This window comes from Chrysemys picta, chromosome 5 (genome assembly GCF_011386835.1).
Source record: "Chrysemys picta bellii isolate R12L10 chromosome 5, ASM1138683v2, whole genome shotgun sequence".
In the NCBI taxonomy this organism is placed as follows: domain Eukaryota; kingdom Metazoa; phylum Chordata; order Testudines; family Emydidae; genus Chrysemys; species Chrysemys picta.
This window is the reverse complement of record NC_088795.1, coordinates 113,665,980-113,677,761: the sequence shown is the minus strand read 5'-3', so window position 1 is coordinate 113,677,761 and position 11,782 is coordinate 113,665,980.

Genomic DNA, 11,782 nt, shown 5'->3' with positions numbered 1-11,782 from the left:
TGCTGCCAGTCCCACATGACATCAGATGCATTGTAGGAAGTGCTGAGAAGTTCTATATGAATAATGTGTGTTCAAGTGTAAAAATGTAGATTTACTTCAACTAATCTAAGGAATATTGAAAATTTACTGCATAGCATCAAGAAGACTCCAGTATACTTAGAATCACGTTGCATCAGATTACTATTTCCAACAAGTTCCCCACATGTTTTCTCAAATAAGTAGTAGAGATAGATGTGATTTATTACAAGACTTCTTAGACAAGGGTAAAGCACTTGATAAATTTGTTGAAAAAAGCTCCCCAGAAGCCTAATTCTGAGAGGTGCGGAGTACCCACTACCCCAATACCATGTGGACCGTGTAAAATCTCTGGGAGTGGTGTGGATTCAGCATTTTTTAGGATTAGAATCCAGTAGCACAAATCACACAAAATCACCACCCATATAGCAAATTCACAAACAGTGGAAAACTGAACTCAAGAGGAAGACAATGCCAGCAGACCAGCAATGCAAGTAAAAGACATTTGGGTACTGCAGTTTCTCCAGGGAATCACTAATTGTTGTTCTCTGTAATTTCAAATTAAACCATCACTTAAGTCACCGGCAATTATGGTACTCAAGCTTCATAAGAAACTCTTTACCAGGACCACATTTATATTTATATCTAGGAACCACAATGACCCATGGTCTGCTACCCTACTAGCAAAAGACAGTGTATGCAGATGTACAATAAAGACACTTGTGAGAAAAAAAGAAAACATGAAAAGTGAGAATTTTAAGCTGTGACCAGAAGCAAGGCCTACTTTAAAAGCAACTCCCTTAGAGGAGCCAGTGTGTCTGGAAGCAATAAGCAGAGGGCTGGAGTAAGGCAGTCCTGAATTATAATCTTGACTTGGCCAGTGACATGTTGCTGTGTGGCCTTGGGCAAGTCATCTCTTTCTGCCTCAAGTTTCCCAGTCTAAAAAGTGGGGATAATAATGCTTAAATACCTATCTCGCAAGAAGGTGGAGAGAGAATCCATTCGTTAATGTTACTGTGTTTTAAGTGTGTAGAGCACTATATAAATACTAACGGTCACAGTTTCAGCTAACTGCACCTGTATCCTCTCCTCTGTGGTCCACTCCAGGACTTCCCAGTCAGGTCTCAGGTCTCCAGGCATCACCTGTTTCTGGGCAGGGACCCTTGCCCCACTCCCTTCTGACCGAGGGTTTTAAGGCTGAACAGCTCCCTGCTTTACACTGTGCTATCCCCAGCAAGCAGTCTACCTAAAGGTCAGCACCTGTGCTTTCCTCTCTCTCTTTCTGAGGGCTATCAAGCAGTTACAAGTTATCACACAACTCTTTCTAAGCAAGCACCTTTATTCTTAAAAGTAAAAGCATTACAGAGAAAAACATATTAAAACAATAAACAGATTTAAATACACACTGAACATACCAGGGTCACCCATCAGTCTTATGGGGCCCTAGTAGGCCAAAGTCTTCCCAAGCTTCAGCAACCATTGGGGCTGCCCATGGACAGGATGTCCTTTCCGTTTGCTGGATCAGAAAGAAAGTCCTTAGTCAGTTTAAATGCAGCCTTTTTATATCAAAAGCCATTACTTTGTCTGTTGGTCTCCAGAAAACCCAGTTTGAATTGGTATATGCATACCTTCCCAGCGGGAAGTACCTCTCTGGAGGTCTTTACTATTTCCTGGGCTGTAGTCCACGAAAGCTTATGCTCTAATAAATTTGTTAGTCTCTAAGGTGCCACAAGTACTCCTGTTCTTTTTGTGGATACAGACTAACACGGCTGCTGCTCTGAAACTTTACTATCTTAGTGATTAAGAACACAAGAATGGCTACTGTCTTTTCGACAAGTATCAGAGGGGTAGCCGTGTTAGTCTGAATCTGTAAAAAGCAAGTGGATACTAGGCTAGATGGACCATCGGTCTAACCCAATATGGCCATTCTTATGTTCTTAATCACTCAGGTAGTTAACAACCCCAGAAAGATGCCACTCCCGGGAGGTGTGCATATACTGGTTCAAACTGGGTTTTCCAGATTCACGTTAATCACCCCCCCCCCCCCATCACCACCACCATTGTTTTTAGTTCCTGGAGGAGCTGCAGTAACCCTCCCCATTCTGTTGGAGTTGCATAAATTCCCTGGCCAACAGTGATATTTAAACCATTCATAAGCATACAATATGGTCCCCAAAGACACTGCATGGGATTTCAATATCAGTCAGACACACCACGCGCATTCCCCAGAAACCAGATGGGAGGTGGAAGTGAGAGGACCAGGTCTCAAGTTCATATCCAAAGGTTTTGAGGTGACACGAGTAAGAGGGGGCATGTAAGAGCTCCTCCTACAGATCTGCCCCATAAGTTCTAAAGAGAAAATATACGGGATGGTTGTCAAACAACTCTGTACAAGGACAGTTGGTCAACCTCCCTGGACTTTATATGCAGCTAAAGTTTATTTTTGTCACATTGACTTTGGAGTGATGTACAGACAGTGAAGTGACATGTGAGTGTCTCAACCTCCAATGCACTGAAACTTGCAGCTGAACTGAGCAAGAAGGGACAAGGATGGACCCTGTTAGAATAAAAGGCATTTTTTATTGAGGTGACTTGCCAAAAATAATTCAGATTTGTTCTGCTTTAGTCATAGATGGTGTAAGCTGAGATAAGGGTGCTGCATCTTAGTTTAGGCAGATTTCAGGGTGGTTCTAGCAGTTTACAAGTTTTTCAGGTTTACAGATGTTTCCTAATTCCAGTTTTTGTGCAGCCCCAGTTTATGAGAGAAACTCCCATTCCTAAACCTGGCCTTTCTTCTAAGAGCAGGACTAATTTGATCGGTCAGATTCTGTCCTCAATTACACTCATGCAATCCCCACTGAAATCAGTTGTAAAGGAAAGCCTATATGGCTTTCCTTTACAAAGCTTCTCTTCTCACATCAGCTCTACACCGATGTAATACCATTCACTTCAATCCAGTTCCTCAACATTTACACCAGCATAGTGAAAGTTGGAATTTTACAGAAGGGAAAACAGACAGTAGGTTTTATTTAATAATATATACTGCATTTAAATACAGAAAAGAACAGGAGTACTTGTGGCACTTTAGAGACTAACAAATGTATTTGAGCATAAGCTTTCGTGGGCTACAGCCCACTTCATCAGATGCATGCAGTGGAAAATACAGTAGGAAAATATATATATATACACACACACACACACACACACACAGAGAGAACATGAAACAATGAGTGTTACCATACACACTATAAGGAGAGTGATCAGTTAAGGTGAGCTATTATCAGCAGGAGAGAAAAAGAACTGTTTGTAGTGGTAATGAAAATGGCCCATTTCCAGCAATTGACAAGAAGATGTGAGGAACTGTAGGGGGGGGGGGGGGGGGAAGGAAAGCATGGGGAAATAGTTTTACTTCATGTAATGGCCCATCCACTCCCAGTCTTTATACAGACACTCCCCAACTTACGCAAGCGTTCTGTTCCAGAACATCTTGCTTAAGTTGAATTTTGCATAAGTCGGGAACGTATACCCGATAATTATGCAAAAAAAAAAAAAAAAAAAGCTTACGGAACTTTTTCCAGGTTTCAAAGTAGCAGCAAAAAGAACAGGAGTACTTGTGTTTCACTCTATGCATCTGAAGAAGTGAGCTGTAGCCCATGAAAGCTTATGCTGAAATAGATTTGTTAGTCTCTAAGGTGCCACAAGTACTCCTGTTCTTTTTACGGAACTTTTTCCGTAAGTCCGGATTTGTTGTAAGTCAGGTTTGTGTAACCCGGGGAGTGTCTGTAACAGATTTTGAAGTATAGTAGTTATCCTGATCTCTGGAGACAGAGATTATTATTTGTACTATGCCCAAGTCTGTCTGGGCATCTAACAGTACATATAGATCAGCGTGGTTCCAGCCACCAATTCTGTGGCATGGTGTGTTTTGCTGAGGTACAGCAAACAAGTAGCAGTAGTTAATGAAATACAGAGTGCCAACAGAGTGCTATATACTGTATATTATAGAGAGAGACAGCAACATGAACTGCAGCTGGTTGCCTAACTTCCAACCTGTCAACTGAAGACTGACAAAAAAACATCCAGAGAATCACTATTTTGGGGGCCTTCAATCTCAAAAAATCCAAACCCTTGGATGTGCTGCTGTTCACTCAGTTCCTGGAATATTCCCATATTGAAGTAAACTCCAAGAGTTTAGCTCACCTTTATTTTTCCTATCTTTTAGTGAAAAGTGGCAACAGCCAAGCATCCCTTTCACTCCAGCCAGCTGCCTTCCCTCTTTGAATCCTCAACGCATTCTGCTCTCTGACCTTTCTCACTGATGCTGATATTTCCAGAAAGAAAGATGAATTCTCTGGACTCCCATTGTGAGCCTGCTTTCAAGGCCCTCTCAGTATCACTCACCTGCATTGGGTTAAATAAGCAAATAGCTGCTAGGATGGTTTTTAAGAAGAGCAAAGACAAGTAGACTATATGATGTGTCATATGGAAGAGAGTTAAGCATAAGTGTGACTCAGAGCAGCAGACTGTGCAAATATTTAAACATACACACAAAGGTTTATTTTATGCAGGTGAAGTCTGGGGAAATCTCCTTTGCCAGGTGCCATGGTGCACATAAGCTGTATTAGAGGGGTAGCCGTGTTAGTCTGAATCTGTAAAAAGCAACAGAGGGTCCTGTGGCACCTTTGAGACTAACAGAAGTACTGGGAGCATAAGCTTTCGTGGGTAAGAACCTCACTTCTTCAGATGCAAGAAGAAGTAAGGTTCTTACCCACGAAAGCTTATGCTCCCAGTACTTCTGTTAGTCTCAAAGGTGCCACAGGACCCTCTGTTGCTTTTTATAAGCTGTATTATAACCCTTCACTCAGTTTTCCTGTGGGCACCCCTTCCAAGTGTCAGGCCTTGTACTTCTCTCAGGGCGGAATCCTGCAATTCACCCCCACTCTTAGACTGGGTCTCCAGCTTACAGAGCCTCTGTTTACCAACTGTGTCGCCTTAGCAAGCCTAACTTAGTTTGGGACCTGCCAGATACTTTCATTTGGGGCCTGTGAACAGTATGAAGATGCAATGACTCAGAACAGCTTCTCTGAAACAAAGTATTTATTTATCCATAGACACATAAACAGAGAGGGAAAGGGTTAAAACAGAAAGGCCTACATGCATATTGTTTCACATAAAATTTAGCCTTTCATTCAAGACTTACATAGGCCCAACTTATGCCACGTACCCCAACATCTGAGATTGGAGGGTCATTGTCTCCCCAGAAGTCACTATCCCCGTCTGTTTCCCTCTTACATTTTATGGACGAGGATTTTAACCCCTCAAAGGGCCTTCATTTCATTTTTTCCCCATTTGGATTTCCCCATTCTCTCTCCTCCGGGTTATCAGCCAGCCTGATGATAAGAGCTTGGTGGGGGGCATTAACAGGAACTGACAATTGTATTGTCAGTTAAGCACCAGTAATTGGGCTATCTACAACAACTGACTTTGCTTCCTGTGGATCTGTAAAACACACCCAAGACTGAGGCCTTGGCTACACTTGCAAGTTACAGCGCTGTAAAGCCTCCCCCAGTGCTGCAACTCACTCCCCGTCCACACTGGCAGGGCACTTACAGCGCTGTATCTCCCTGGGTACACTGCTGCAGGTACTCCACATCTCTGAGAGGAATAACAGCTGCAGCGGAGTGGCTACGACTCACAGGTGTGAGTGTAAACGTTTGCAGCGCTGTACTAATCACCTTGTCAAGTGGCCAATCATCTCCATTGTTGTGACCAGCTGCAGGAATACGGAAGTGCTGGTTTCAAAGCTCGAACCACAGAGAAAAGCAAACAGTTTGCAGCTTGCTTGGAGTGAGTAAATGAATGAGCAGGGGGCCAGGAGTTCGGAACTTGCAAAATAGAGAGCTGGCATGCTCCAAAAAGCACTCTCTCTCCCCCCACACTCCCTGTCACAATCCACCCCACCCCACCCCCCGTTTTGAAAAGCACGTTGCAGCCACATGAATGCTGGGATAGCTGCCCATAATGCACCGCTTCCAACACAGCTGCAAATGTTGCAAGTGTGGCCACACCACTGCGCTGGCAGCTGTCAGTGTGGACAGACTGCAGCGCTTTTCCCTACTCAGCTGTACGAAGACAGGTTTACCGCACAGCGCTATACAGCTGCAAGTGTAGCCAAGGCCTGAGTCAATTCTTTGCACCATATGGCAGACAGAATGATCATAGTCAAATAGAGATAGGTATCCATAGTATTTATTAAAAAAATACAGATCTCCCATTTTCTTCATACCATGTTTTTGCTAACAGTTTCCACAGCCATTGGAGGATAGAGTTCTTCTGAAGATCTAACCTTAAAAATCTCTCTCTATCTGTTTGTCCATAACAAGCTATAACTTTATAGCCATGACACCTGGAGATGCCTCAGGGCAGAGAAATCAGATTCCCAAGCCTGTGCGCTTCAAGTTATACCCACTGAAGCTTCTCCATGAGTCTGATTAAAAATCCTATCACATTCACAGATACTCCAGGCCCAAACCCCACCCCTGTGCCTGGGATTGAAGAGAAAGAATTTTCATACACCTATCAAACCATTTGAAATCTCAATGACTACTGCAAAAGGAACAATTACTGATGTGATCTGTAACTCCTGAGTAAACTGAGGTCTGAAGTCCAACACTTGGATCTTTCAAAACACAGCAAAAATAACTAAAGAAAATCCTTTCTGTATTGCCTTTGTCACTATATTCTGAAATATATATGAAATGTGAGCAAAATTCTCAGCTGCTGTAAGTTGGCATAGGTCCATTGAAGTCAAGTTACACTGGCTGAAGATCTGGCCCATAACATCTCAGGGTCATAGTGGATCACAAGCTAAATATGAGTCAACAGTGTAACACTGTTGCAAGAAAAGCAAACATCATTCTGTATTTGGGATGTATTTGCAGGAGTGTTGTAAGCAAGACAGGAGAAGTAATTCTTCTACTCTACTCCGCACTGATTAGGCCTCAACTGGCGTATTGTGTCCAGTTCGGGGAGCCACATTTTAGGAAAGATGTGGACAAATTGGAGAAAGTTCAGAGAAGAGCAACAAAAATGATTAAAGGTCTAGAAAACATGACCTGTGAGGGAAGATGGAAAAAAATGGGTTTGTTTAGTCTGGAGAAGAGACGACTGAGAGGGGAGATGATAACCGTTTTCAAGTACATAAAAGGTTGTTACAAGGAGGAGAGAGAAAAATTGTTCTCCTTAACCTCTGAGGATAGGACAAGAAGCAATGGGCTTAAATTGCAGCAAGGACAGTTTATGTTCCTAACTGTCAGGGTTGTTAAGCACTGGAATAAAATGCCCAGGGAGGTTGTGGAATCTCCATTATTGGAGATTTTTAAGAGCAGGCTAGACATACACCTGTCAGGGATGGTCTAGATAATACTTAGTCCTTGCTATGAGTCCAGAGGACTGGACTAGATGACCTCTTGAGGTCTCCTCCAGTCTTACCTTCTATGTTTTGGCTTATATTTTCAAGAATAAATCAAGTATACAATCTATGTAACAATTTATGGTAAAAAATTAGAGCTGAGAAAAGACCTGTTAGGTCTTCTCTAGTATATACTTTTTCTAGTGCAGGATTCTGTTTCAGTAGCACCCAGAAACACCACAGTGCTAGGTATCATACAGACTTGAAAGTAGACACTGGCATGGCTCTGAGAAGCTTACACTCCTCATTCTTTGCCTAATCTAGTCTTTAAAATGACACCATGGATGGGACTGATCTGAAAAACACACACACACTTTCCAAGGGCTGTTGGATAGTTTTACACTTATCATTCATGACTATTCCATCTGCTCTTAGGGCTACATCTTCCACCCTGCACTGAACCAGAAAAAATGCTTTTGACATGGGGAGGTATCAGGAAATGGCATGGTCAGGTGACAGGGAGAAATGGAATCCTCCTCCCACCTGTTCCAAGACTCCTGCTTAGCCTCTATGTACTGACTAGCTCCCACCCGCAAGCCTCCCTCAAGTTTGTATGCAGGACTACTGACTAGACCCCACCCCCTACCCGAGAGCTATGCACAGTGGTACACAAGGTGTGCAGACCCCTGCCAGGGCTCCATTGTCTAGTACAGGGGTCGGCAACGTTCGGCACGCGGCTCGCCAGGGTAAACACCCTGGTGGGCCGGGCCAGTTTATTTATCTGCTGACGCGGCAGATTCGGCCAATCGCGGCCCCCACTGGCTGCGGTTCGCCGTCCCGGGCCAATGGGGGTGGCGAGAAGCGGCACGGGCGAGCGATGTGCTGGCCACGGCTTCTCGCCACCCCCATAGGCCCGGGACAGCGAACCGCGGCCAGTGGGGGCCGCAATCGACCGAACCTGACGCGTTAGCAGGTAAATAAACTGGCCCGGCCTGCCAGGGTGCTTACCCTGGCGAGCCGCGTGCTGAACGTTGCCGACCCCTCGTCTAGTATGTCTACACTATCCGCCGGATCGGCGGGCAGCGATCGATACAGCGGGGTCGATTTATCGCGGCTAGACTAGACGCGATAAATTGATCCCTGAGCACTGTCCCATCAACTCCTGTACTCCACCGCCGCAAGAGGTGCAGGCAAAGTTGACAGGGGAGCGGCAGCAATAAGTCGATCTAAGTACATCGACTTCAGCTATGTTATACACGTAGCTGAAGTTGCGTAACTTAGATCGATCCCCCCACACCCTCAGTGTAGACCAGGTCTGAACACACGTGCCAGTTGTGCTGCAGCCAGTATCTTGTGCAGGGGAAGAGATAGCATTTGTCCCTTATACAGGATTGGAAGGAACGTCTGAAAGGTACAGAGGGTTAGCAGTGACAGCAGTGAATTCAATTAGCAGTACATTATGCTGCCACTAAAATGGGACTGCTCTCTCAGCGAGGTGCTATCAGTGTCAGTAAGGCAGGGTCGGCTCCAGGCACCAGCCCACCAAGCATGTGCTTGGGGCAGCGCCTGGAGGGGGCGGCGCGGCAGGGCCCCGGCTGAGCTGGCCGCCATCCCCCTGGCGCTCCGGCCGGTCGGGGAGAGCGGGGCCCCGGCTGGGTTCGCCGCCCTCCCCCCGGTGCTCTGCCCGCCAGGGGCTCTCTGCCCTCCTCCCAGCGCTCTGGCCGCCGGGGAGAGCGGAGAGCCCCGGCCGGGCTCGCCGCCCTCCCCCACGGTGCTCCAGCTGGTCGGGGAGAGCGGAGAGCCGCATCGGGCTCGCCGCCCTCCCCCCGGCGCTCTGCCCGCCAGGGGCTCTCTGCCCTCCTCCCAGCGCTCTGGCCGCCGGGGAGAGCGGAGAGCCCCGGCCGGGCTCTCCGCCCTCCTCTCAGTGCTCTGGCCGCCGGGGGCTCTCCGCCCTACCCCCGGTGCTCTGGCCACTGGGGAGAGCGGAGAGCCCCAGCCGGGCTCTCCGCCCTCCTCCTGGCACTCCCGCCGGTCGGGGATTGCGGGCCAACGGCCAGGCTTGGCACCCATCCCTGCCGCGCTGGGGGGTGGGGGTGGGGGCAGAGCTGGCCCTGCAGTAAGGGTGGCAGAATCTGACCCTATATAAGTACAGAGGTGGGCAGAAACTAGCAAAAAGGGTTCTTGTGGGTGTTTAGGACATATGAGCTGCAGAATAGGTCACATAGGGTGACCATATGTCCTGATTTTATAGGGACAGTCCTGATATTTGGGGCTTTTTCTTATATAGGTGCCTATTACCCCTCCCCCGCCTCCCCCCCACACCTGTCCTGATTTTTCACTCTTTCTATCTGGTCACCCTAAGGTCACATGACTTCTGACAAAAATCAGAGTATTTGGAATGTATCTAGTTAGCAAATCTCATCTGATGCTCATTAGTGTCACATTAACCTGACCAGTTTATGAAATCATTTCCCCTAAATGTATAATTTAAGGTCTGAAGCTACCCCAGGGCCCTTTCAGGAACGCAGCACACGAAAAAGACAGGCCACTCCTTTAAGCCTATCAAGTGAGTGCATTGATTAAAGAGAAGTGTTGGGTTATCAATCCCATTGCACCATCTGCAATTCATTGTGAAACACACAAATGTAAACACAGCAGTATTGTGTACAGGATTTGGTAAGATCTCCCTGATCAAGCAGGCTCAGAGAAAAAGGGATAAATACTACCAAGGAGAAGTATTTCAAAATATCACTGCAGACATTGCTGTGCAGTGCTATCATGGTTCTTAAGTAAAGTATGTGGACAGCAATATTCTTCCATAAAAAACAACGCTGAACAACCTACCAACAATGTAAGGAGTAGGAAGGCTCTAGATCAGCCAGGAAAGTTCAGCAGCTGATGATGAAAATGAAATTGTGTCTCTGGGGGTCAAGCACAAATCTTGATGAGAAGGAAAGACACTTTTCATTTAACTTTAGTTTCTCTGCTTTTGACCTCCCATTTGAGGTTGAAGTAAAGACATGGGGGGTGGAGGGGAAGATCTCAGTCCTGTTCATTTAGGACTCAAAGGGCACTGAATATTCCAGACTGTTCTGCTTCTGCGAAGTCCTAGGTGGAAGAGACCTAATAAAGCAGACAAGTTAACAGGCTGCCAAGTGCTTGCAGCAGATTTTCAAGTATGTCATAATTATGTTCAGCACAGCTAGGAGGGCAAGGACGGTGGTTCTAAGCCACCTTTGCACTTCCTTGATCCTTAGGGCTAGGCCACAGTGGGCTGACTTACCGTGGTGTCTTCACTGCGGTGAGTCGACTGCTGCTGCTCCCATCGACTCCGCCTGTGCCTCTCAAGGTGGTGGAGTACAGGAGTCGACGGGAGAGCACTCGGGGATCAATTTATCACATCTAGACTGTATCAATCGCTGCGGCCCATGGGCCGTTTGCGGCCCAATCAGCAGAGACCTGTGGCCCATGTGACATCCTCAGGGCCACAGAGGTAGTATTGGATGCGGCCCACAATGGTAAATAGGTTGAGAACCACTGTGGGAGTCAGTTCGATCCCCAGCATGATTTAGAGCAGTGTCAGACCTATTCCAAACTACACCCAACTGTAGTGGCCCTGCACCAAGGGGCCATTCCTCAGTCAAAGATTGCCAGCATACATCACTGCATCAGTACATACCATTCCCCTCCTCTTCGGCCACAACCTGTATGCCAGGAGAATCACCGTAGAGCCAGTTCTGCCAGCTTTAAGGCTCCTTTGCCCTGCTAGAGGCACAAAGCAACCTGGTCAGTGACCAGAAACTTCCCCTGGTATAGAAAACATGCTGAACTGCATTATGTTCATCTTCCCCTTAGGAGAAAATCCTCCTACTTTCTTCAGAAATACTTATGTCTGGAGAAGCTTGAATCATTTTTGAATGTTTTGGAGATGGCTGGTGGGAGATGTTCAGAAGCCCGGATATAAGAGACACACCAGAACACTTTGAGACAGGCCTTTTTGTGAAATAATGACATGTCTCCCAAAAAGCTCTGGCTCATCCAAAGGCTCAATAGCAGTTCTGTGGCGCAGTCAATCAAACCAGAGAGGTCATTATGCTCCAAAGGTCCAAAAGAATGGAAATACTGGGTGCTGCTGCCTCCATGCAGGTGGTTGGCAGGCATGTGTCATGCATGCCAGTGTACAGTTTTTGGTTTCATAAGTGAAATGCTTATTATGGGAGGGATGGCAAAATTGTTCTTCTTCAGGGTTTTTATTATACACACTATTAGATATCTATATCTAGCTGCACATGGTGTGCTAGCAAACATTAATACTGGGTATATATATTTTAACACGTTAACTAAGGTCTAGTCTAC